Source organism: Falco punctatus (genome assembly GCF_963210335.1).
Source record: "Falco punctatus genome assembly, chromosome: 3".
In the NCBI taxonomy this organism is placed as follows: domain Eukaryota; kingdom Metazoa; phylum Chordata; class Aves; order Falconiformes; family Falconidae; genus Falco; species Falco punctatus.
Genome location: NC_137582.1, coordinates 87782783 through 87806483, shown reverse-complemented (window position 1 = coordinate 87806483; position 23701 = coordinate 87782783). Strand labels below are relative to the sequence as shown.

At 43.7% G+C, this 23701-nt stretch overlaps 1 long non-coding RNA gene across 3 annotated transcripts in view; it reads right to left on the bottom strand.

Annotated features, from left to right (window-relative positions):
• The window catches only part of LOC308061304, a 74552-nt gene that overhangs the window by 4663 nt on the left and 46188 nt on the right, over nt 1–23701 (bottom strand). For all 3 annotated transcript variants that reach the window (XR_013927163.1, XR_013927164.1, XR_013927165.1), the window contains one exon: nt 1–23701. This exon is cut by the window's left edge and continues 4663 nt beyond it; it is cut by the window's right edge. This is a non-coding gene — a long non-coding RNA (uncharacterized lncRNA).

The following is a 23701-nucleotide window of genomic DNA, read 5'->3' as shown; positions in this document are numbered from 1 at the left end:
ATCCCACTCTGTTACACCCACTTCCAACTTCCCCATGTCCCTGTATATCACTTCCAGGCATTAATTATTCCATACTCCTTGTAGTGATCATTAGTCAAGTATTTAAATCGAAACACTAGCTTACATATTGTTCATAGACAGCTCTAAATCCAAGAACAAATTGTTCCTGTTACGTATTCACTGGTTATTTTTCCCCTCTGAGTGCCTCCAGCCATCTCCCAGTAGAGCTGAAGAAGAAAACACGCACACATGAAAAGGGAGGGACTGCATTCAAGGCAGTATCTGGAGCCAGATGGATCAGTCTGATGTTAGCCACCCCTTTCTGACCTTTGTTTAACTGTCATGTTTGGCTACCGGCCTTTGAAGTGATGGGATGAGAGGTCTCCAAAAGGGGCAGGTAGGACAATGGAAATAAATGGTGCCGAGATACGGGCGCAGTAAATAGCTGATATTTTTTAATGTCTTTCTCATGTACAGCATTCCAAAGTGCTGCTGCTCTCTGGCCTTTCCATTTTTCTCTTGCTCAAAGTGGTCAATGTATAATTCTTCCTTCACCTGAGGTGGGGGGAAGGCACAGCAGTTTTCTTGCTTGAGCCTGCTATCTTTGTCTCTTGGTTGGGTTTCTCTCTTGAGAGATTAGATGAGAGCTTTGAAAGTGCTTCTTCTGAGACAGGCTGTGCCACCAGATTCAAATCTTTCAAACAATGCAACATTTCTTTGGCACCAGGATCAGAAGAGAGAGACAAAAACCACAGAATGAAAACAGAGCTGGAGGATCCTGGTCCCAAATTCTTTGGCACTCAAAATCTGGTGTGCAACAGGCTCCCAGTTCCTGGCTTGACTAGGTAGGAGGACCTGTCAGAGCTTGCTGTAGCTCTTGGTTGGACCATGCACCTGGATTTCTCTTTGTGAGAAAGGTCAGTGTGTTCCCCACCTGTGGTGGCAGGATATGGCCAAGGTGTGCACCTGGTATGGGAACCCGGACCAAGCCTGGTGGCATGGGACATCTGTACTGGCTAGACTGAAGACAACTGCTGAGATTCGATTTCTCCCTGGAGGTTCTTGGATCCAGCCACCCCTTAGCTTTCTTTTGACAAGCTAAATAGACTAAGCTTCTTAAATCTCTCCCTGCAAGTCATCTTCCTCAGGCTTGTGTACATTCTTGTGTCTATTTCTTGAATTGTCTCCAGCTTTTCAACCTCCCTCTTGCTTTGTGGACACAAGAGCAGGGCACAACGTGTTGGCAGCAGTTTCGGGAGAGGGGGAATACTCAGACAACATAATCCTCCTCTTCTCCCTGAATTTCCTCCAGTTATATATATACAGATTGGGTCAGTTCATGAACAGTTCATTACTCACTACAACTTGCAACACTTTTGTAGTCACAGCTTTCCAGGCAATTACCTTCTTTCTCCGATCTTGTGACATAACCTGGTTGTTCTTGCTTACCTTCAGATTATCAATTACCCATTGGTATCCATGACCTGTATTCCTTCCTTTTCCACTTTCCCAGGTTTTTTCATCTGAAAAATTTGTTGACAACGATTTAAAGTTTTTTTTTTTACAAAGTTGTTGATAAAATACAATAGTGTAGAGCCAAGAACCAGTCCCCATGGGATCTCTCCAAGCACACACCCACTCAAAGAAATTTTCTCTGGTTATAATTATATTTGAGACCTGAAGTTAGCCAATGCTTAATCAATTTAATGTGTTTTATAGTGGGTTTGTATTGTTTTAGTTTCTTCATCAGCATGCTGTACTGTTACAAGGCACATTCCTTACAGAAGCCCAACATCAATTCCTTCCTCAGCTGAACTTGTAATCTAATGAAAACTTCCCCCAAACTGCACTAAAAAATGGGGTAACAGGAGATACCTGCCCCACTATGCAGCAGCGTAGTGCAGGGAGACCCATAAGTGTTAATAAACTGCTTTGTTTGGGTATCAGTAGCAAGGTGGGCACACCAGCGTGGCAGAATATAAATTATCTTTGCCCCATGCTCTCCCCTGCCGCCTTGTTCTTGGCAAGGTGAAAAGCTGCTGCAGATGGTGTTGGTGTTTCAGGCTCTTCAGAAGGCGGTTATATGATCCACCGTGCGATGTCCTGGAGGAGAGTCTGTTTTCCCAAGACTAATCCACCTCTTTGTAACCAGAGCCTCTGTTGTTTATAATTCCATAAAGGATTTGTAAGCTGAAGGTGTTTAAAAAAAATTCTGGTGTGTTGGAGGTAACCTCAGCCTTCTTGTTCTGCTGTCAACAAAGTGCAACGCCTCTCTGGTTTCTCAAGCACTTGGAGGGCAACACGAGCAGAATGAAACTTTGAGGCAGGATGTTTATCCTCTTCTCCCAGAGTGTTTGGTGTGATTTTTATCAGGGAATGGGGCTGATCAGACTGTCTCTTTTTTCCAGCTGTAGCAGCATCTTACCTCGTATGCTCCTAATGTATTTGCCCTGCTAGAGATGAATGGAATAGGGTTTAGGTCATGGTACGTATCTTTAGTTAATCATTAAGTGGTATGATCAGTACAAATTCAGGGATTTCCTTGGATTCCAAGAGGGTAATTCAATGACCTGTCCTTTTCAAAGACACCTTTTGAACTCAGAGAAGGGACCTGTGATTTATCCTGGTCTTCTGTGGGAATGGAAATGCATGTATTTGCAGTAGCCTTGGATCTCTCAACTTCTCCAAAAGGTAGGTAACCCACAAGTTATATACACACACAAAATAAAACAATTGTAATCTGGATTTAGATTTGGGAATGAACAGGATGTTAATGAGATAATGTCTAGGCATGACACCGTCTCACTTCTTGGCATAAGAATGCATAATAATGTCTTCTACATTGTCTGTTTAAAAGGACAAACTGTAATATCTTTTCAGGATTCCATACCTATTTATTTCTATACATTTATTAGGATTAGATTATTTATAATGTCAATGTTTCTTAGTGTACATAAATTCCAATGTAATGCTTATAAATAACTTAAATATAATGCTTAAAGGACAATGATAAAACAGGAAACACTGGAGCAGAGGAAGGTTAACTCGTCAAGGGCAATGCTGTTTCATGGGAAACTTTATCTGCTGCCTAAAATGGAGTCGTTTGCTGTAAAGTCCAATAAAACTTTCAGATTCAGTTTGATTACCAAAGCGGGGATTATTCAGCAGCAACAGCCAGAACAAAAATCATTACAGGAACAAATTAGGAAGGCAAGATCTCTGCAACCAGGCTTTAATTCATACTAATATGTATGAGAATGTAATTAGGGGAAACTCTGAATTGTGGAATGTGTGCCTGATGACATGCAAATCTCATTTCAACAGGGGCAGCCACCCAATGCAAGGGGTTTAATAGATTATCCAAGTTCTTATCATGCAGCAAACTATTTGGGGTGGAGTTCATTAATATAAATAAAAGAAAAAAAGAACATCAACTCTAGAAGGATGAGTGGGTGGATCGGTTATGAGCTGGAGCAAATCATCTCCTGGTAATACTCTTACTTTGACCACCTGTAGCTGCCTTTGCTGTTTGGAGAGTTCAGCCCTGCCGAGAGCAGGAAGTGTGAGGCAGAAATTCTGTTCAAGCTGCACTTTTTTTCTCTCCTGATCTGCAGAAGGGATTGAAAAAAATTGTTGCTGCTGCTAATTGTTTATCACTCTGAAAACAAACCTGGCCTTGCAGAACTAACTGCAATCAGAGCACTGGGGAAACTGGGGAGAGGAAGAAAGTATTCAGATGGTTTCTAGATGCTCAGATGTCTCTAATTTGGGGTTTCCTGTATTTCACTTGTGTGATTATTTTGTAGTCTCATAAATTACGCTGTTGAGAAGCTCTTCTTTTTGCACAATCTGTATTTTCCTTTGGACAATTACACCCAAATACTTCAATTTATTATTCCCTGCTCACTTCCGACTATAATGGAGTCCTTCTACCATCCCATCTATCTGCTGATTCAGTCTATTCCAGCTAAGAATGAATGAACCTGCATTGCAGTATCTATCACAGGAGAAAAATCCTGGTTGTAAAGTGTCCGTGCTCATGACCAGCACCAAAGCCTCTTGATCTTGACTGGGACAGGCTGGGAGCACTGCAGAAAGTAGAAAGTCCCAGTATAAATGGTGAATGCAAATTAAAGGATGCCGGTCAGACTTTGAAGATTTTCTCTGGACTGCTGGCTTTTTACACACTTTGTATACTTTGTATCCCAGGATTCCTCTGCAAAAGTGTCACTTAATTGGAGCGTGAAGTTCAGTTTGCCGATCCCTGTCTAGGCTCCTGAAGATGGATGGAAAAGCGCCCAGGTGGTCAGTGATGCTGGGAAACGTCCGCGATGCAGATTGCGTACAGTATGGTTCTGTTTCGGTCCCACACTTGCAGTTAGAGAGGAGGAGGCTGCACACTCAGGGCAGGTGGCTGGAGGTCCTTCCAGGCCCACCTCCAGGGCATGCTCCTCACCTCCATGCTCAGTTTCAGGCTCTTACACTCTCTGAGGGTTTCAGAATCCCAGCAGCTGAATTTGCCTCACACATTCTCAGCTAACACTCCTGAATCATCTTTTTTAAGGTTTCTTCAGCTGACATTTTTATACAGACGTGTCTTTTTGTTTCTCCTTTGGGCTTTTGCACTGGTGTGGTATTGCAGGACTGCTGGTTGCGAGGAAGGGTGGCTGGCCTGAGCGCGTGTGAAGAAACCAGAAAGGAACACTTGTTTGGAGAGGAAATAAAGGTCACATGGACCTTGCAAACATGTTGAAACACAATGAAACATACATGGGTTCAACTTTGGCAGTGAGGGAGTAACGTTGTTTAAATGCAGATACTCAAAAGACAATCCAAATAATTTCCAGAGAGGAGAAAGATGATCCTATGGTCTGCTTTGCAGCTTGGACATGCCTCGAGTCTAGCAGCAAACCCTCCCTTGTGCGCAGGACTGCCTCACATTTTGGTATCTGGCAGGTGAATCGCTCCCTGCAGTGGGCTGTGTGTGGGATTTTCCCAGCTTAAACTTTGAAGTTGGCTGTTTCGCCTGTTCTGTGATGTGGTGATGTATGTTTATAATTTGTGAAGCACCTCGGGGTGAAAGGCCTTCTGTAAATGCTGTTATTCATCAAGAAATAAGCGGGCCCGTCCTTCGTTAGCTGGCATCATTCCCAAACCCCACCGCCACATTCAGCTGTTTATTATTTTTACTACAGCGGCACCCGAGGATGAAATGAGAGTGGGGGTCCCTTGTGCTAAATGCTATGTGAATATAAATGTCATCTTCTCAATGACGAGAGGAAAAGGCTGTGGGAAGGGAAATGTTTTATATGCTGTGTCTGAGATTCTTTCTTTCCCATCTCAGCAAGGATGATTGAAGGGCAGGAGGTTTCTACATTTCTGCTCAGACCTAACCTAAAAGCAGGCCCCTACAATGAGAGCAGCTCCATCAGAGCATCTGGGCTCCCCTTTTCATTAATGAGGGCAAAGAGTTATCCTGGGGACAGTTCACCCAAGCTGGCTCAGACACCAAATTTAAGATTAAATTAATTGCAGCCTTTGTGAACCTGCTTCTCCTCTGTGATTAAAAGGGCAAATCATAAAAAGAATCCAGATGTAGACATGTACAGGTAAGTTGAATTTGGCCGTCGCAGGTTGGGATGAGAGGAGTACCCAGGGAGAGACACTGGGTGCTACTTGTGGGCAAACCCCACTATATCATTCTGGAGAAATGGAAAAGCCCCTTGAGATGTGTTGCCTCAACCTTGGGGCTGAGCCACACACTGACCTCCAACGCCATCCCTTTTCCCTTTGCTGTACAGGAGATAAAGCAATCAAAGAAGATATGAACTCTCCCAGTTAAAAGTAGTAGTGTAATGGTGGGAGTATGTACATCCAACGAGAGTGGGACAAGTGGAAATACCATAGTGAATTAGATGTTGTGTGTCTGACAAGAGGCTAGTCAAAGCTGCAACAAACCTCCATTTATCCCCACAGGAATGTCGCATGTCTTATAGGATGCCAAGGACAGTATTCATGTTAAAAAGAAACAAAAAATGTCTTCTGTGTGAAATTAATACTGAGTCTTAGTGCCTCGCGTAGGGATTTGGACTCTCTTGGGCTTTTGGGCTGCAGAGCTCTCAGCGTTATTTCCAGGGCAATTAGTATCCTTGGTAAAAGTGCACCTGCTTACAAGCCATGACGGACCATTATGGGTTTAATTCAGATGATTAGCTAAAATCCAGCTTCCGGAGCCAGCAGTGTGGGGCTGGAACTTGTGCACAAACAGAAGTGCCTGTGGCTTCCCTGTTTCCCGGCTCCTACCGACTCAGAAAGGCTCCAGCAGACCCTCTCCTCCTTTTGGCATTTTAACATCTGATTTTGGCAGAACTCCACCATATCAGCAGTGTATAAGAGTACAGAATAAACCAAAAGTAACAGAAGGAAATAATTTTGAACAAAACACCAGCCCCTCCTGATGAAAACATTGGGGCAGCTTGTTCAAAGATCTTGCCTCCAATCCTCTTATGTGTTTCTGCTGCCCGATCATTTGGGTTTCACACATGTGCAAGCCTCTTTGCTAAGTTGAGATGAATTTCTTTTGAGCCGGGCCCAGGCTCTTAGCAGCTGGTTGGGAAAAGTGGAGATATTCTTCCTGCTCCTATTGAGGTTTGCTCTGGGGAGTTAGTCAGTCTCCACAGTCCAAAATGTCCTGGAACTATCTACTCTGGAATAACACTGTGTTGTGATGATTGGAGAGTGCTCTGTGTCCCTGTCAGCATCTGATTGTGCCGAGTTTCATAGTTTGATATAAAAGGATTTATTTTCTTTAGGTCTGGGCTAAATATTCCTCTCTTGTGAAAACAGGCTGAGAGAGCTGGGGCTGTTCAGGCTGCAAATGAGAAAGTTCCGGAGAGACCTTCCTGTGTTGTTTCAGTACCTAAAGGGGACTTACAAAAAAGCTGGGAGCAGACTTTTTAGCAGGGTCTGTAGTGATAGGGCAAGGGATAACTGTTTTCAACTAAAAGAGGGTAGATTTAGACTAGCTATAAGGAAAGAATTTTTTATGATGAGGGTGGTGAAACACTGGCACAGGCTGCCCAGAGAGGCTGTAGATGCCCCATCCCTGGAAACATTCAAGATCAGGTTGGACGGGGCTCTGAGCAACCTGACCTAGTTGAAGATGTCCCTGCTCATTGCAGGGTGTTGGACTAGATGACCTTTAAAGGTCTCTTCCAATCAAACTGTTCTATGATTCTCTGATTCTGTGAAATGCAGTGAGATTTTAACCTTCCTGGGCTGGTTGAGGGTCTCTAAGTTGTTTTGCTCTGCCAAGGGGGAACTGCTCCCCACAAGGGAGAAGGATCCCAGCACACTGTAGTGTTGGTTTGAATTGGTGCCGTTTTCTTCTTGCTCTAGTTATGAATAGTGTTTTTGGAGACCTTGAGGAAGCTTTGATTATTTCACGAACGGTTGCCTCCTAGTTCTGGAGCAACTACTGCTGCACCTCCTCCCTGGCCTGTTTACATATGCTTCGATCAAAAAGCTGCCATTGGTAAGGTGGTGTTTTGTACCACCATGTGTGTCTTTCCATCTCTAAACCACCTGGACCTGCCAGTGCTCAGCTTTGTGAGCAAATACCACTGCAGATGCACTACACTAGGTATAGCAACAGGGACAGGCTTGCCCTGTTACCCATTAGCTTTGCAGCACTAAAATTTGTCACATCAGTAAAAAGTGACATTACCTTACCTTCCCGTTACAGTAATTCATTCTTTGGACGTTGTGCTGATATTGAAAACACCCAACAACCAAATGTAAACACACCCTCTGACTCAGTCATGGTGTGCTTTAAAAGACACAGCCTATAAACATCCTTTCCTGCTAAGGTCCAAACAAAGGCAAAGGGCCTTCCTCCAAGCAGGATGCTGTAAGGTTGACTTTGAACATCTTCTGCGGATGCTATAGAGTCCCCTCTACTTTTGTCCTATTTTTTCTACGAATTTTGTTAATTATTCCCAAGATGACTGAGTGACAACGCTTAACAGCATTCCTCAATCATGCGGCCTGGCATAACAGGGCAGGGGCAGTTATTTGCCTAAAAGTACATGCCAAAATGTGGCTGGCAGATTTGTTTTGTCCATCAAAGCAGATCACATACCCAAGCAAATTTGTCTGATTTCTGTTATCAGGGCTTGAAATCTGATGTCTGTATGAACACTTTCCTCCTTCATTCTTTGTGTTTCTGAGGGATGCGGGCAATGACAGGAATTGCAAATGATTGTTAATTAAAAGAAATCTGATATAATTGCCAAAATGAAGTGAGGGGAGGCTGACTTACATGACTAGAGCATCAAAACTGCTGACTACAACCTGTGCATGAACAGTAGCGTGTGCCCAAGAGAAAAGGCTGAGTGGGAAGGAGACCATGACCTGTTTGTCTGTTAAATGCAGAGGTATTAAAGCTCTAACTAATGAAGTTAGGGGGTGTAGTGAGAGGTGAGTGTGCATGTGCCTATAAAGGGGATTACAGACCATGGGTTCACATTAAGAGGTAAGCTGCTCCTGGAGCTTTTATCTGTAATAAATGGAAAGAAATATCGGGTAATGGGAGATTTCAATCATAAAGATGTATGCTGGAAGTCTCATATAACCAGAAATAAATCTCTTTGAAGTTTCTCAAATGATGTGTGATCATTTTCTAGCCCAGGAGATATTACACCCAACATGAGATAACAGTATTTCAGATTTCATTCTGACAGATTGGTCTGTGTGTTGGAAGCTGACGGTATCTTAGGAACATATGGCTGGGACTCCATTTCAATAGAGGCAGAGGATGGACTGACGCAGTAATGAATATATTGAGTAGTTCAAAAGGGATAATTTCCCGTACTGAAGCAGAATATGAAAGAATGAAAGTTGGGCTTTCTATAAGAGGATTTTACTAGCTGACCAACCACCTCGATTTCACAGTGATGTGAGAGGGCAATTTTGATTAAAAACCTATCCCGCTAAAAAAGGACAATGTCGCGCAGTATGAGATAAATGACTTAATAAGCTGAATGGGACAAATAAAGCCTACCTTAAAGTGGACAGACGCAAAGTTAGACATGACAGCAGCCACAGTGCCAGGGCATTTTGGAGGGCAGTGTGGGAGTGAGCTTTTTTCTTTGGCTGAAACACATCCAGCTAGCATGTTCAGATTTAGAAAATGTTGAAGACTGGGCTGAGCTGGTGTTGGTGGGAAGGAGAAGCTAGAGGCAGCCTGAGGCCCACCAGAAATGCTTCATAGCCAGATTTAGGAGCTCTGTTTAGTTTACCCAAAAGAAGACCAAGGGATGACTTGGTATTTATGTTTATATACTTTGTGGGGGAAGCACCAGGTAACTGGAGGCTTTTTAATCTTTGGCAGAACGGCATGACAGCAGCCAGTGCTGGGAGGTTAAAGCTGGACAAATTGAAATGAGAAATAAGAGTTTCATTAAACACAGGAACATGATACGCAGCCAGTGATGGACTTTCCATCTCTTGATGGCTTTGGATTAACATGCAGCACCTTTCTACACAGTATGGTGAGCAAAAGAGTATATTCCTTGGCTGAAAACAGGGCTAAAGGAGGAGACTGTGCTGTGTGCACTTGGGAAGGGAGCCGGTGGTTCTTTTTGCCTTTAGAAAAACCTGAATCTGTGAAAAGCTAGTAAGGACACTAGTGATATGTTATTATACAAAGTCTATTCAATGTTCCATGCAGCTTTCTGGAATGACGCAACATCGTCTTTCCCAGGCAGTAGACTCAGTAGGGTGCCAGACTCGTTCCAGCAAGGTATGCTTGGGGAATGTTATTCAAAGGCTCTCTGCTTTTGAGCCTTTGATCCATCAGAACCAAGGTAGGAGCCAGCAGATGGGAATTTTGCATCCTGGATTCCTGTCATGCTACTAGGGAAAGTGAAAAGATGCAATGAAGATGTCGGGCAGAGGGAATCCTGCTTTGGTTCCTGTTGTTTCTTGATTGCTGTTTTCTAGATAAATGAGGACCACATGCTGGCTGGCCCTGGCAGCTGTGTGGTCCTTGCATTCCTACTCTGCCTAGAGAGCCCAGAAGCATCCTGGGAGGAAGCAAAAAAATGGCCAGTTCTGCCAAGGTCCCCTAGACACCAAAGGGCAAAGTGAGACATGTTTAAATCTACCCCAATATATGGCATGAACTAGGAGTAAAAGCCTTGTTCTCCGTGGGGACACAAGTTGAAGAAACTACTTGCTGAATGAGCTACAGAGGAGGAAGATAGAAGAAGGCTAGGAGAAAGGGGGACAAAAACATTCAAAATCAGAAATACTGTGAAATGGCAAAATACTGTGGAGAAGCCTGGAGGTTTCATGTGAAGGAGACTTTAGCTATGACACTACATCCCCCCCAGGGGACCTGGATCCTTGTCTCAGCTCTGCTGAACGGCAACAGGCGAGTCACTACCTTCCCGTGTCTCCATTGCCCTGACCGTAAAACAATCTTTCACAGAGCACATTGGCATCTCCTGTGGAGAACAGCTTTTTAAGTGCTTGCTGTTATGATTATATTATTATTCCAAAATGGGAGAAAGTAATTTCTTTCTCTTTGCAACAATAATTGAACTTATCCAAGAATGACACATTGATGGGGTCTGGAAAGGGAGCAGGAGGGATGTCTAAACTGGCCTGACATCTCTACATTGTAGCATCTCTGGGAAGCCTTCTGAGTACATATTACTGTGTCTTCTGTCTTTGAAATCATGAAGGAAGTCAAGAAAAATCTGTGAAGTTTTTGCAGGTGCTCAGATGAATTTATTTCTTAGGAGTTCTCAGGTAACCAAAGTTTTCTTACCCTTTTTCCACAAAATTGCAGCCCTTTTCTTGATCTCACATATAATGCTGGATAATCTGTCTCTTATTACAGTGCTTTCCCAGGGAAAGAAGGGATAAAAAGACATTTAGGATCTATCTAGCATTGCAGAAGGATCATTTCCAAGTGGGTCGATAGGTCTATTTCAGCAGAAAACTAGAAGAAAGAGCCTTGATCTTGCTGCATGGCTTTATTTCTATGTAGAAATCAGACCTGCAGTAAGACCTCGTGGGCTCTTGGTCATTGTGCAGAGGAGCCACTGTGGTGAGATGTAGTGAAATATTTGTTACAAGCCATTCTGCAGCTGCTCTGGGTTTAAGAGAAGAGCCCCAAAAGACTGAAAACACCATGAAGTGTGGCATGGAAATAGCTTGCACAGAAAGCTCAGCTGTGGCTGCATGAATTAGTTAATTTGAAATGGCAAACATACCTAAACTCACTTTTTTGGCCAAACACCACTTCTTTTATTTCTAAAGTGTGGTGGGCATGGGTGCTCTTTGTCTGTGGTAAGTACTATGGAAGTCAAAAGAAAAAGGGAAAGAAAGAACCCTTTAGCTCCCCATAGCTAATCAGGTATTCACCTTGAATGAGTACTAATGAAACCAGCACCACATCAAAGGAGAAGCTGGCTCCAGTCGAGAAAGTTATTAAAAAATTTAACAGTACCAGATGGCCCCCAAACAGCATAAGTGACTACATTTTACATTCTGTTTTGTAAAAAGACATGATGCCCTGTGCTTGACCTCTCAGCTGCCACCTGCTTTGGGGCTATAGCAATCAAAAAGAGGCATTGGGGAAGCCATCCTTGCAGACAAGGATGGTGGTTTTTTTTGCTCAGTGACTCAGTATTTCTCTTACACTCTTCACCCAGCCAAGTTACCAGTATTTACTAACATGGGCCAAAACCACCAGGTGCTGACTTCTTTTTGACGTAACAGCAATAGCTAACTCCTTTCTGTCATTGAAGTAAAAACATGTGGAATATTCTGAATTAGGAAAGAACCAAAATATCCCACTTGCAAACAAAGTGGAAGAAAAATAAACATGGTTTTGTGGTAGCAATTCACTGGGAACGGGATATGTACAGTTTGGTCTCCAGCTGTATACAAGTGTAAGAGGAGAGGAGGGAGTCCCAAGCTGGGATGGAGCCATTCCTACATTTGTAGGTGGCTTCTGCTGCCACAAAATGGATATTTATATCAAACAGTGCTGCAGGTGAGAAGCCCAACCTGCCTCTTCGCCAGGGGCAAAGACGTGGGCATCTCCATATCCCTCCCAGCCTGAACTGCAGGATGATGCTCCAGAGATGCTCTTTTTAATGACAAGTGCACTAAGATTTCTTGGTGTATCAGCATGAAGGAATCTTCATTACTGCCATCACTGGGGGCTTTTCCACTAGACTTTGATGGCATAAAAGCATACCTGCATGCTTGCACATGTGGAGACTGGGGTAAAAATTCTTCTTATAAAGAAGTCTTAAAATCCTTATTTTTTGTACCATTTTGGACTTCTGTTATCTGACATGACTCCCTCTGAGTGCAAGCTGAAAGCATCCAGGGTGTTATCTACAAATAATGGCATAGCCAACCATACCTAAAGTGATGCCTGGTGTAGGGCCATTCCTTTAGCCAAAACCTCCTCTGTAGGTCATCAAATCAGAGTAAGCCGATGCCAAATGAATCCACAAAAATCTGCTTCAATGCACATCTGAATCATGTGAACTTGCAAAATGACACAAAAATCCTCTTTGCTGTTTTGAAGGTACAAATTGGTTGTGAAAAAATATGCACAGAAAAGTGAAAACACTGCACATTTCATCCCAACAACGCAAGAGCAAAAAGCCAAATTCACTAATAAGCTGCCATTGGGAAAGCTGCGTGTTGCCACAAAATGACAATGTTACCAGTAACAGGTCTTAGATCTGGAAATGGCCTTGACAAACCTTCAAGCAAGGCTGCACCATGGATAAGCTGCTAACAGTGTTTGCGTGCCAGCAGCCAGATGCTGCGTGGTGTGAGCGTGAGGGCAGTTTTTCTTGCAAAGGCTGAAGATATGCAAAAGGAGGGAAGTTAGGGCTCTTTCTGAGAAAAGGCTTTGTTCGCTGTCTGGGTGCCAGGTTGCAGAGTGATGATGCCTTACAATGTAGTGAGGAAACAACTCACACTCAGTCTGGCTCTCTGAGCTCACCTGCAAACCAGTTCTGTGCACACCTGTCTGCAATGAGGGGCTGCCCAAAGCCCCCCCCAGCTTAAATCCTGATCTGGGAAGAAGAGAGCTCCTCAGGTGAGCGTGGAGGGAGTAAACAGCTCGGTGGGGTGTGAACTGGCTGCAAAGGGGCTTTGCTGTGTGTAGGCGTGTTCCAGGGTGGAACTTGGGTGGGTAAGGGATTGTATATAACCAGCACTTATGTATGTAATGGGGGATCTCACATGAGGTCTGTGCTTTCATATGCTACAGAGGGATAAAAAGAACATGGTAAGGAAGTGGGAGTTCTACTGCAAATGTAGGCGCAAAGAGAAATGCCTTGCAATGCTCTTTACAAAGAAAAGTGCCTTTGGCTCTTGCTGAACTCCCACCATGTAACATTCCAGGGACAGAAACGATAGTCCTGAAAGTGTAAGTTTGTAGATTCACACCTTTTCTACTATATCATATTTCTGCTGTTAGTGCCTTAAAGTGCTGGCACTGACAGCACAATGGCTATGTCAAAGTGCACCTTTTCACTTGGTGCGTTTGGTTTTGGGCTAGGTCTGGTGGCTTTACTGAGCAAAAGTGTGTTTCACCCTACAAGCAAGTATTGCCAGGCTCTCAGCTGCTGGCTGGGCCATGAGGCTGGCTGTTTGCAGAGTGTTGGCTTTGGGGATTTTGCCGCTGGTGATGGTGCGAGAAGTGCAAGGAACAGCTGGATCCCTTAGTTTTCAGGCTGTGTTTACATCGGTCACAGGGAAGAGAAATAGCTTTTGATTTGGAAGTGTTTGAACATTCTTTGTGTTGGATGGGGCTTTGAGCAACCTGATCTGGTGAAAGATGTCCCTGCCTGTGGCAGGGAGGTTGGACTAGACAATCTTGAAAGGTCCCTTCCAAACCATTCTATGATTTAATGCTCAGAGCAAATTAGATCTGCAAGCCTGAGTCCCACCATGTCAATCGTATGGTAAGGCTTGTGCTGGAATTAAAAGAAAAGATCCTCTATAATTAATTCAAACTTACATCTAAGGGAAAGCATCTCTCAGCTTCAGCAATGCATAACACTGCTGAAAGCATAGGCAAAGCACGCGGGATGGGAAGCTGCTGTCAGAGCCAATCAGCCTCAGGTGGCAAGGTTTGCAGAAGGGAAACTTCATGCGCACAAATTACCTGGTAGAAGATGTCTCTGCTTGTGGCGGCTAGTTCGGGGGTTTTGCTCACTACTATTTTATAAAAATTCCTGTGTCTGTGGAGTCAGAAAGGCTCCAGAGCAACTAGAGGAGGCAGCAAGAAAACACCAGGCATCGCCTCGGGGACAGATGAGACAAAATAAAAAAAAAAAAAAGAAAAGAAAAGTAATTTTGGCACTGAGTAGCACAGAAGGAATAAAAACAGAGAGAGCAAAGATAGTCCCTGCCATTTGTTTCTTGCCTTGCCAGGGAAAATAGGAGTTTAGCTACACAAATACACTGGGCTGTGCCAATTTTACCTGGCTCTGTCATCAATTTCTTTTCCATCCTGAGCTTCGAATAACCACATGTTTTGTATGAACCCAGCATTAGCTCGGTTCAATGTCCCCACAGTGTTGTGGTTTACAGGGTTCACTGGTTTTTCTCAGTCTAGCTATGGTGCAGATATGTTGATGCCCTGACTAGGAAAAAAACAGGCCGTGCTTCAAAATATTTAATGTATTTATCCACTCAGTATCCAGTGAGGTAGACAAATGGATTTTCCGTGTTACAGAGGGGCATGCAGTCTAAAGGGGTGGGGGAAAAGTGTTATTAAGAGCTGCACACAAAATAATAGTTGTGTATTTCTACATGTGTGTGTTTTCCTAAATGGATGAAGTGGGCTTAGAAAATGTTAAAAAAAAAAAAACAAACACAATGAGGAAGTCTAAAATTGTAGCTTAAAAATGACTGCAGCTGACAAAAATTATCCTTTTAAGCAGAGGAGTCACATGAGAGCAATGGAGAGAGCCCCTCAGCCCAGGATTGGCATGACCTTGGTGGACACAGCCTCTCAGCAGCACAAGAGGTTGAACCCCAAAGGCCTAGGAGCACCACGAACCCCATCTTGCAGGAGACCTTGTATTTCCTTTACCTCCTGGGTTTGGCAAAGCAGGTCCCACAGGCTGTGGCAAGCTTCACCCAGGAAAGCGGGACTGGCACAACCCATCTTACTGACCTTACTGGAGGTTAGGGAAGGAGCCCTGACCTAAGCATCCTTTCTCCAGCTGTGTGACCTGCCTTTGTTTGAGACTTTTATTGTTCAAATCCTGGAGAAGAATAGGCTCTCACTGGGAGCTCATCACAAGAAGAAAATTGCCACACAGGCAAAAACTGTCCTCATGTCCTGTTTCCAATAGAACTGCATTTTTTGACTGCCTGGTTTCAATAAAAAGTCCAGAAAGAAAGAGTTGAAGAGGGCACTGCTTTTCATGGTGTGCCAGCAAATAATTGCAAAAAGTTGCTTATTTTTAAAAAATTGCATGACTAGGGACAATGTAGGGTGTTCAGGACTGCACAGACATGTCTGATTCCACACCAATTCTGGATTGAATTCTGCTTCTTACTCTTCTCCCTGAAAACATCTGTCCTGGGCATTTATCTTCATCTTCTAAAGCTTCTCCTGTTGCTGGCTATAGCAAGGACACAGCGAGCGGAAGCATTAGCTGCATCTTGGCTGCTTGACAGGAGTGTTCAGTCACAACGGTATTTCTTTATGAAGATATCGATCCTGGCACTTGACAGACTGCACCCAGGCGCTGGGGCTGGGGCTGTTTCCCTTTGGCTGCCGCAAGGTGACAGCATGGTCAGGGTGGAATTGCACCAGCAACTCTACATCTTCCACTTCAAATTTCACTGTTGTTGGACACGCTCTGTCTCTTCTAACAGCCTCAAAATAACCCCAAGACAAAACATTGACAGAACTTTATAGAAAGTCTTGTAGAATTTATGACTTTAAAAATGCTAAGCATACAGATCTATGCTATATATAAATCATGTCTTGTTTTTTTTCTCATCATTTACCCTTTTCTCCAGCGAGTGCTGTTTGCTTTGTGTTTAACTGTTGTATTTGTAAAAAGTTAAAGAACTTGTGGATTTTGTATTCACCATCACTAAAATAGCAAGTACCTCAAACATTTCTGCTTTGCACCCTGAGGTAGCTCCTGCAGAACTCCCTTTGCATGTCTATCCATACCACACCTGCTGGCATAGGAGTTGTGGGGTCAAGGAGCTTAGACTCCACAATACAGGATTTTTTTGCATTTCAAAAGCCACTTTTATTTGGAGCTTTTAGCCCAGACTTTACAACCTATTGAGCATGTGCTAGCACCAGGTGCATTGGCAGGGAGATGTTTTGCCTCCCTTGGGGAGCCAAGAGGCCCTTCTGGTAGATATACAGTCCCTGCTGGCTCCCTTTGAGGTTCGGCAGGTCTCACAGACATAGGCAGCACTGGGACAAGCCAGGATGCTGTACCCCACGTCCTACAGTATGCCCTGCAGGATGCTCTTCCTCTGTATAAATATATAAGAAGACTTGGGAGGAAATTCCCATCAAATCTGTTTCGTCCTTGACCAACTCTTTTTTTTGTTTGTTTGGTTTTGGTTGGTTTGTTGGTTTTTTTTTTGTGCTGTTCTGCCAGTTTGCTGCAGAGGCAGGGATGTGGAGTGATCATCAGCGTGGTCTTCTGCATTACAAGCAGAGGACAATAGTTTGTTGTCTGCGGGATCGGTTGGGAGGCTCCTGAGGGCAATGACAGGAGAGGCTATAAATACTACAAGCATTTGCCCCAGTTTGGGGTCAGATGGGGTAATGCAGCCCCACAGTGCCAGTATGGCGCTTGTCCCTCTGAGTTCAAAAAGCTTTGCAAAAAACCCTGGAAAAACTTTGCAGAAGCAGAAGAACAGACAGCAGAGGAATTGCTGCTGGGGGCCCTGCAAAACCACTGTTCCCACTTGATGGGTAATTGCAACAAAGCATACCAAAGTCAGTTGTTTTGAGAAATCTATAGCCATAGGTGCTGCTCAGTCTTTTAACTCCCTTGGCTCATGGTTTCCCACCCTCCACAGCCCATCTTCAACCACTGTATAAAACATACCCGCTCTTCAGTGCACTGAACAGCCTGGAGGGAGCAGGAGGAAGCCTCCTGCTGCGTACCCTGGACCACAGATAAATAGAGATGATAGTGATAAATAGCAATAACAACAGTGGTAAATAGCAAAGAAACAGGGCCGTGAGTAGGTGGTAACAGACAGCAGAAGATAACTGTGCTTGGCCTGTCTCAGTCTAGGATGCAGAGCAATGTGGAGAGCCTCGGAGGCAGCACTGCTTCATGCACCATTAACAATGTGCAGCCTCAGGATGTTTTTAACCTCTCTGGTCATGAAGAGGGGGGCAGAGTGTGGGAGCTTGGGTGAAATATTCAGGGTGGCAAATTGTTGAACTTCTTAGAGGCAATTGTAAGCCTCAGGGATGGTGAGGCCCTTAGAGGAAAAGAAGAAGACACAAGAGGGAGATCTTGATTGGCTGGACCTCATCCTGCTTGGGCTCCCAAGAATTCTGACTTTAGGGAATGGCGTGGGAAGGTGTCCTGCCATAATGGGAGAAATAAGACAGCTCTGCCTTGAAATGTCTGGGCAAAGATTAAATGCTACTTGCTGGGAAAAAAACCCTGCTGTGATATTGTGCCAACAGGCCACATAGCTGTTCATGTTAAGATTAATTCTTCTCTCTGTTAAGCAGCACGGGGCCCTGTGCCTGCCAATTAGCAAGTTTGGGGAATGCATCTTGCGCTGCCTCTCCTCTCCTGCAGCAATGCAGTCGCTTGCTGTGCTGCTGCCTCTGGTTGGGCTAGAGCTTGTTCTTCTCTTCAAGAGGCCGAGAACTCATCACTCCAATTTTTTAACATGATTTTCTCAGTTCAAAGCAAGCAATGCTTGTTTTAATTAATGACCGTGTTTCTCTTTTCTTGCTTCTTGGCTTACTGCCTGGTACTGCGTTTTCATGCCTCAAAGAATAAAATGTTTCATTCAAAACAGAATCCTGTTTGTCCCTGTGTGGCCACTGCTTGGAGAGGTGAGGGAGCTGAGGAGGCAGCAGCGGTTTCGATTCTGGGGGTGGGGGAGGTAGGGAGGGAGAAATAGCCAGGATTACAGAAGAACTGGAAAGAAAAAACAAATTCTGTAGCACTTACTGCACTTAACTCTTTCAATTTTCCAAGAGCCATGGTAAATCCTATTTATGCAAATCCTCACCTTAGCAGTTTTTGAATATTCTTAGAGCCACTGGTGTGAATAGAAGTGGAAATTGGCAGGTATATAATCCTAGCCAAATGCTACGTACCTGCAGAGTTTGCTGCAAAATTTTTGAGTAATGATGTGGCACATTTAACTTGTGTTTGCTGACCACTACCCCCCAGCATCAGCTGTTTTTCACAGTTCTGCCTGAGCTTATCAGCCCTCCTTGATATTGGGCTAAATTCCAAATAAAGCAGGGGAATCAGCTGGCAGTTCATTTGATGTGTTACATTTTTTTCCTCCACACTTAATTGAGCATTCCACTTCGAATAATCCTCAGCATTAGATTAAATCTCTATTGATCTCATTTTAATGAGCTCACCACTGTGACCAACAGCCCTTTCTCCCATAGCAGATGGAGTTGTGGCCATCTGAATGTGCGACAAAATACTTTTAAGAGGACTGACACCTTCTCCATACAACCCTCCTTGGCAGCCCATTACCCCTGAGCTTGCAGACCCAAAGCCAGCAGATACGTCCTGTTCTTTGCACCGTGCTTTTGTGAGATTGCTTTTGCAGTGGATTTCTGTTTAAACCACTGCTTATAGATTTCATTTCTGAGAGGCAATGTCCACATTCATCAGTATGAAGGCAGGTAGCCGAAGGCTGTATGCAAACTCTCTCTCCCATGCCACAGGGAAACCAGGCATGCTGGAGTGCTTGCAGCCCCCAACTGCCTGCTTAAGGGCATATATTACAAATTCAGGTCTGGGGCAAATCAATTTTGTGAGCTACAGAATTGATTCTACTCTTGCATTTCACCTTCAGACACCTGCATTTAAATTTCCAATTGAGATTAAAATATAAAATGAAGGAAATCTCCCTTTCCCTCCTTATGATGGAACACTCTCCCCTCTTACCTACTCATTAAGGAGGGTTTAAATCCTAATGACAAACAAATCGTGATGACCTAGCTCTTCTGCTGTCAAATAATTTGCTGCACTGTAGCATTTTGTAGACTTCATGGACCTCTAGGGTCAGCTAATCACACCTTCTACCTAACAAAGGTCATAGACATTTTCTCAGTAATTTTTGCATACATCCTAACAGCTTGTATTTGATCTGAACAATTTAACTCTTTTTGAAAAACCTTGATGTAAAAATAACAGCACAAGCATGGGGATGTTCTTGGGGCAGGGGGAAGCTGTGTAGTGCTACAAGAGACAATTAAATGAGATTTAACTGAAATCTCATTCTCATGTGGTTAAGAGCTTGTATCATCAAAAGATTTCATATACTAAATGGTATTTTAAGGCTGTATGCCCAGTGTGGTGGTGTGTAGTTTTGTGACAAGTAGCACTACTTAAACACAGCTGAGATGCAGCGACCAAGGCAGGGCTGTGGGCTTACTTTTAGCGTGAAGTTTGCAATGTGGATTTGCAGACACTGCCCATCATAATTTCCAAGTTTGGTTATTGCTTGCTTGCTTTTTTCCTTTCTTATCTACAAGAGACAATATGTTTTGCATCAGCAGATTAAGATTAATAGTCATGATGTGTAATGATGTTAATTAGCAATAGCTATTGCTAATGATTAATAACAGCAGCTAAGTAAAACCTTGGCTGCAATGATTTATTTCAGTACTTTTACTGAGCTGTGCATCTGGCAATATTGTGATGCTCTAACATCTTCAAGAAGGAATGTCTGTGTGGGAAAGTGAAGAACTGAGAAAGGCTTTGAGTGAGGCAGACGTATGGACTTGGCCCTCCTCATTGCTGCGCACAATGATGCACTGGGAAATCTGGTTGCTTCAGTGGGATGGAAGACAGGAGCTCATTATGCAATGTGCCATGCAGCTTCAGCACAGGTCCGTTATTGACCATGAGCTCCAGAAGGGTTTGGGAAGAAGGCTGTAATTACTCATCTTGGAATGAGATGTGAGATCCCCTCCTGTCAGGTGTCACAGGGTTCATAACACATAGAAACCCTGTCTGGACTGTAGGAGCTTTTGTCCCGGTTCTTAACCTCTGGGTGTCCACCCGGAGAGGAATTGCTCATTCCTTTCACAGGACATTGAAGCCTCCCTTCAGAAATGGTGATCTGAAGCAGTGTTTAGATTGCCAATGAAGTCCCACCTTAGAGGTCAAAATATAAGTTGTTTTGCATAGGTTTTATATAGGTCTTTCACAAGGAAACATGAACGTCTGTAACGTGTTTTGACATTGGATGGGAGACAAGCCAGAAGCACAAAGCAATAATCTCCAGCGTTGCTAGGAAGGACCTGAAACAAATTCCAGCTCGGAACGTTCCTGGACTTGGGTAAAACTCATCTCAAATTGGAAATGTGAATTTGCAATATGACACATAATTGTTGTTCATTACTGATCTGAAAGGAACGGAATGGACCCCTCTTCAGCATGGCCTTAGTGCCAGTTCCACCTTCTGGGAGAACTGAACTTGCAAGTACAATTATTCCTTTTTCCTCCTGCTTCCTATTAATTATATGCAATTTACTCTGAAAAGATATGTTACTGTGCTAATCTTAGCAATCACCATACTGCAGCAAAAACATTGCACAATACTGTAAGTCTGTAAACGTTTCCAGAGATGAAATTTCAAATTAAAAAGCAGCAACAAAAATATCCTGGACTACTACAATTTCCCTCTGTGGAACAAAGGTTTCTAAGAGAAACATTTTCCTTTCCTTATTTATAGTCACTTCTCCTACCGCTGCAGTTGTTCTTGTGGTCTATTCTTTCTAATTTAAGCTGCAGGCAGCATGAGGCAGTACGCAGTTATTTGATTTGTCTTGAATGAACCAAGCAAATGAATGATGCAGGCTGTGTAATAATAGTCAACTTGTGCTGGGCAGGGACTTAGAGTCTGGTTTATACAGAAATGTCCAACTAGCTTGGAGGAACCGTTGGGCAACAGAAAGCGGAGTGGATGGAAACCTTTCACTGAAGAGCTAGTGGTTGGAGTGCAACTGCGGGTAGTTGTGATGGAAAGATAGTTTCTGAGCATCAGGAGATCCCCTAGCGTTTTACGTGGTACAGATGAGAAAATGACTATGTAAGGAGTTGTGAAGAGGTGAAAACCACAGAGAGCACCACTGCCAAAGTCTGACTGACATGAGTCAGAAGTCGCTCTTGCACCACGAGCTGTCTTTCTCTGCAGGCTCTGTTGAAACTCACAGACAAGGTTGTGAGAAGGAACCCTGACCTCCTGTGGCCTGCATTGTTTTTTTGGGGGGTGCCTAGGCTGGCAGCAGTCAGACAACAGCCACTGACAGTCATAAAGGGCCAAGCTGACCCTCTCCACTGACATCCAAGGAGCAAAGGCCTCGGAGTGTTCTACACTGGGCCCAGTAACTTGCAAACCAGTTCAATCAACTATTTTAGAACAAGGCACTGTCTTTTTAGTGATCCTTGCCAAGTGCTTTGAAGACCATTACAAGAGATACGCATTTTTATTGCCTTCATAGCTGGACCTGAAAGGTCCAAAGGATCAAGCCAGCAAATTCTTCTTGGTTAAAGAAATGATCCTGGTACAGTGGCAGTCCAGCCAACCCTGTCTAAGCAGCTACCACATCCTGAAAACATCCTGGGCATGTGATTCCTTTGACTAGATTTGGATCTACAGTGTGGGTCCTAAGAACTCATTCAGGTCACCTTTGTAATCAGTAGGGTAAAAGGCACCAGTCAGCTGAACTCAGGGTGTAATTAATCTCCTGAAGAAGACACCTGCATTTGTTTGGGTGAATGACACACTACACTTAATGCTGATGATTAGACATCTTCTAATGATGAGTACCCAGGTCATTAGTTCAGATGTAGGCTTCTTGGGTGATGTTTAGTTGCCTTAACAAAGGTGACAAGCAATGCTGGCTGCCATTGCAGAATGGGTCCTGTATATTCAGTGTCACATCTTCCAGCCCTGTGGAGAGGTTTTGGGTGACACAGAACATCCCATATGGCAATAGGTATCTAGCACGTAGATAAGCAGTTGAATCCCAACCGTGCATTTTGTGAACTGCTAAAGTGAGGTGGGATGAATCATATCCTAAGTGTCATTGTCTGATCTGAAAAGTCTTCTTCAAAATTCCTCTGAATTTCCCTAACTGAAGACCAGACAGGGTACTTGGGGTGACAAACCAGCTGAGGATGGGTTTAGTGAATACCACTCCTCCCCACTGTGCTGAACCCCAGAAGAAGGCTTTGAAAGCCAGGCAGGCAGAAGGGGTCCACTTTTCAGCCCGTTGGATGCACAGAGGGGAGATGTTCTGGTGCAGACATGTGCTTTGTGTTTCCTGTTGGTTCATTCCATCCAATCCCCTGGTCGGTGTTTGTGGTGTCATGTTTGTACAAGATGCTTTGGTCTCCCCAGGGACTGCAGAAGGACTTCACCATCTCTTACTGGATTTTTGAATCCATGGTGGGTCCGATTTTGCTAAAGGTTTTGTGAGTCTTTCCTCTGACACATAAAACCAGGTTGTTAGTGCCTGGAACATGGCTACAACTACAGAGTGAGAGTCTGTGGGGCCACACATTCTCTGACCTGAGCTTGATGGTAAATGAATACATTAGACTTTGCACTGAATTTCCATGCAACGATGTGGCTGGTTGACTTGCAAAAGTAAGTTGAAACCAGCTTTCAGATTTATTCTCTTTTGCTTTTGGTGCAGTCTGGTGTGCAATTTTTCAGTGGTAGTGCTGAGCTAAGTAGACTCAACAAGGGTTAAAAGGTCTTTAAGAAAAAAAGACAGTCATGTTTGGTCAGGTTATTATTATCGCAGATAGATCCTTGCAGTATTTATTGAGCAGCCTGTGGAAAGTTGTACTGCACAACCGAGTGGGCAGCATGAGATATTGGGATTGTAGCTAGATCAAATTGGCATAGCAGCTAGAAAAAGTGTTTGCCAGCCTGTGGCATAAAAGAAAAGTACTCCTTCAAAGTGAAACCATTGGAGTGACTTACCTACTCACTGACTTACCTATTACTGACTTACCTACCCAGTGCACTGGCCCTAGTGCAGAAAAAATAGAGGAGATAGTAGAAGTCCAGGTCTTTCTTAGGTTTTGTTGAAAAGAACTTGACACACAGAGAAGACGTTCATGGAAACGTGTTCAAGACTTTTCAGTAGGTAGTATGGCCAACTGTTAGGGAACTCCTCAGTGTAATTCATGTGCACAAAGCCAGAAAATGAAAACTAGAAATGAAAGTGAGACAAAGCAAGAAAACACTAAATACCTTAATGATTAGTAAAGCTTCATAATCAGAAAGAATATTGTAGCCTTAAAGCTAGTGACTAATAAAATAACAATTTTGGATCCGAATGTCCAAAAAATGCCTACAGATTTTGTATTTGTGTAGTTTGTTGGATTCTCACCCTGAGGTCACTGTGTGAGCCTGATTTTTA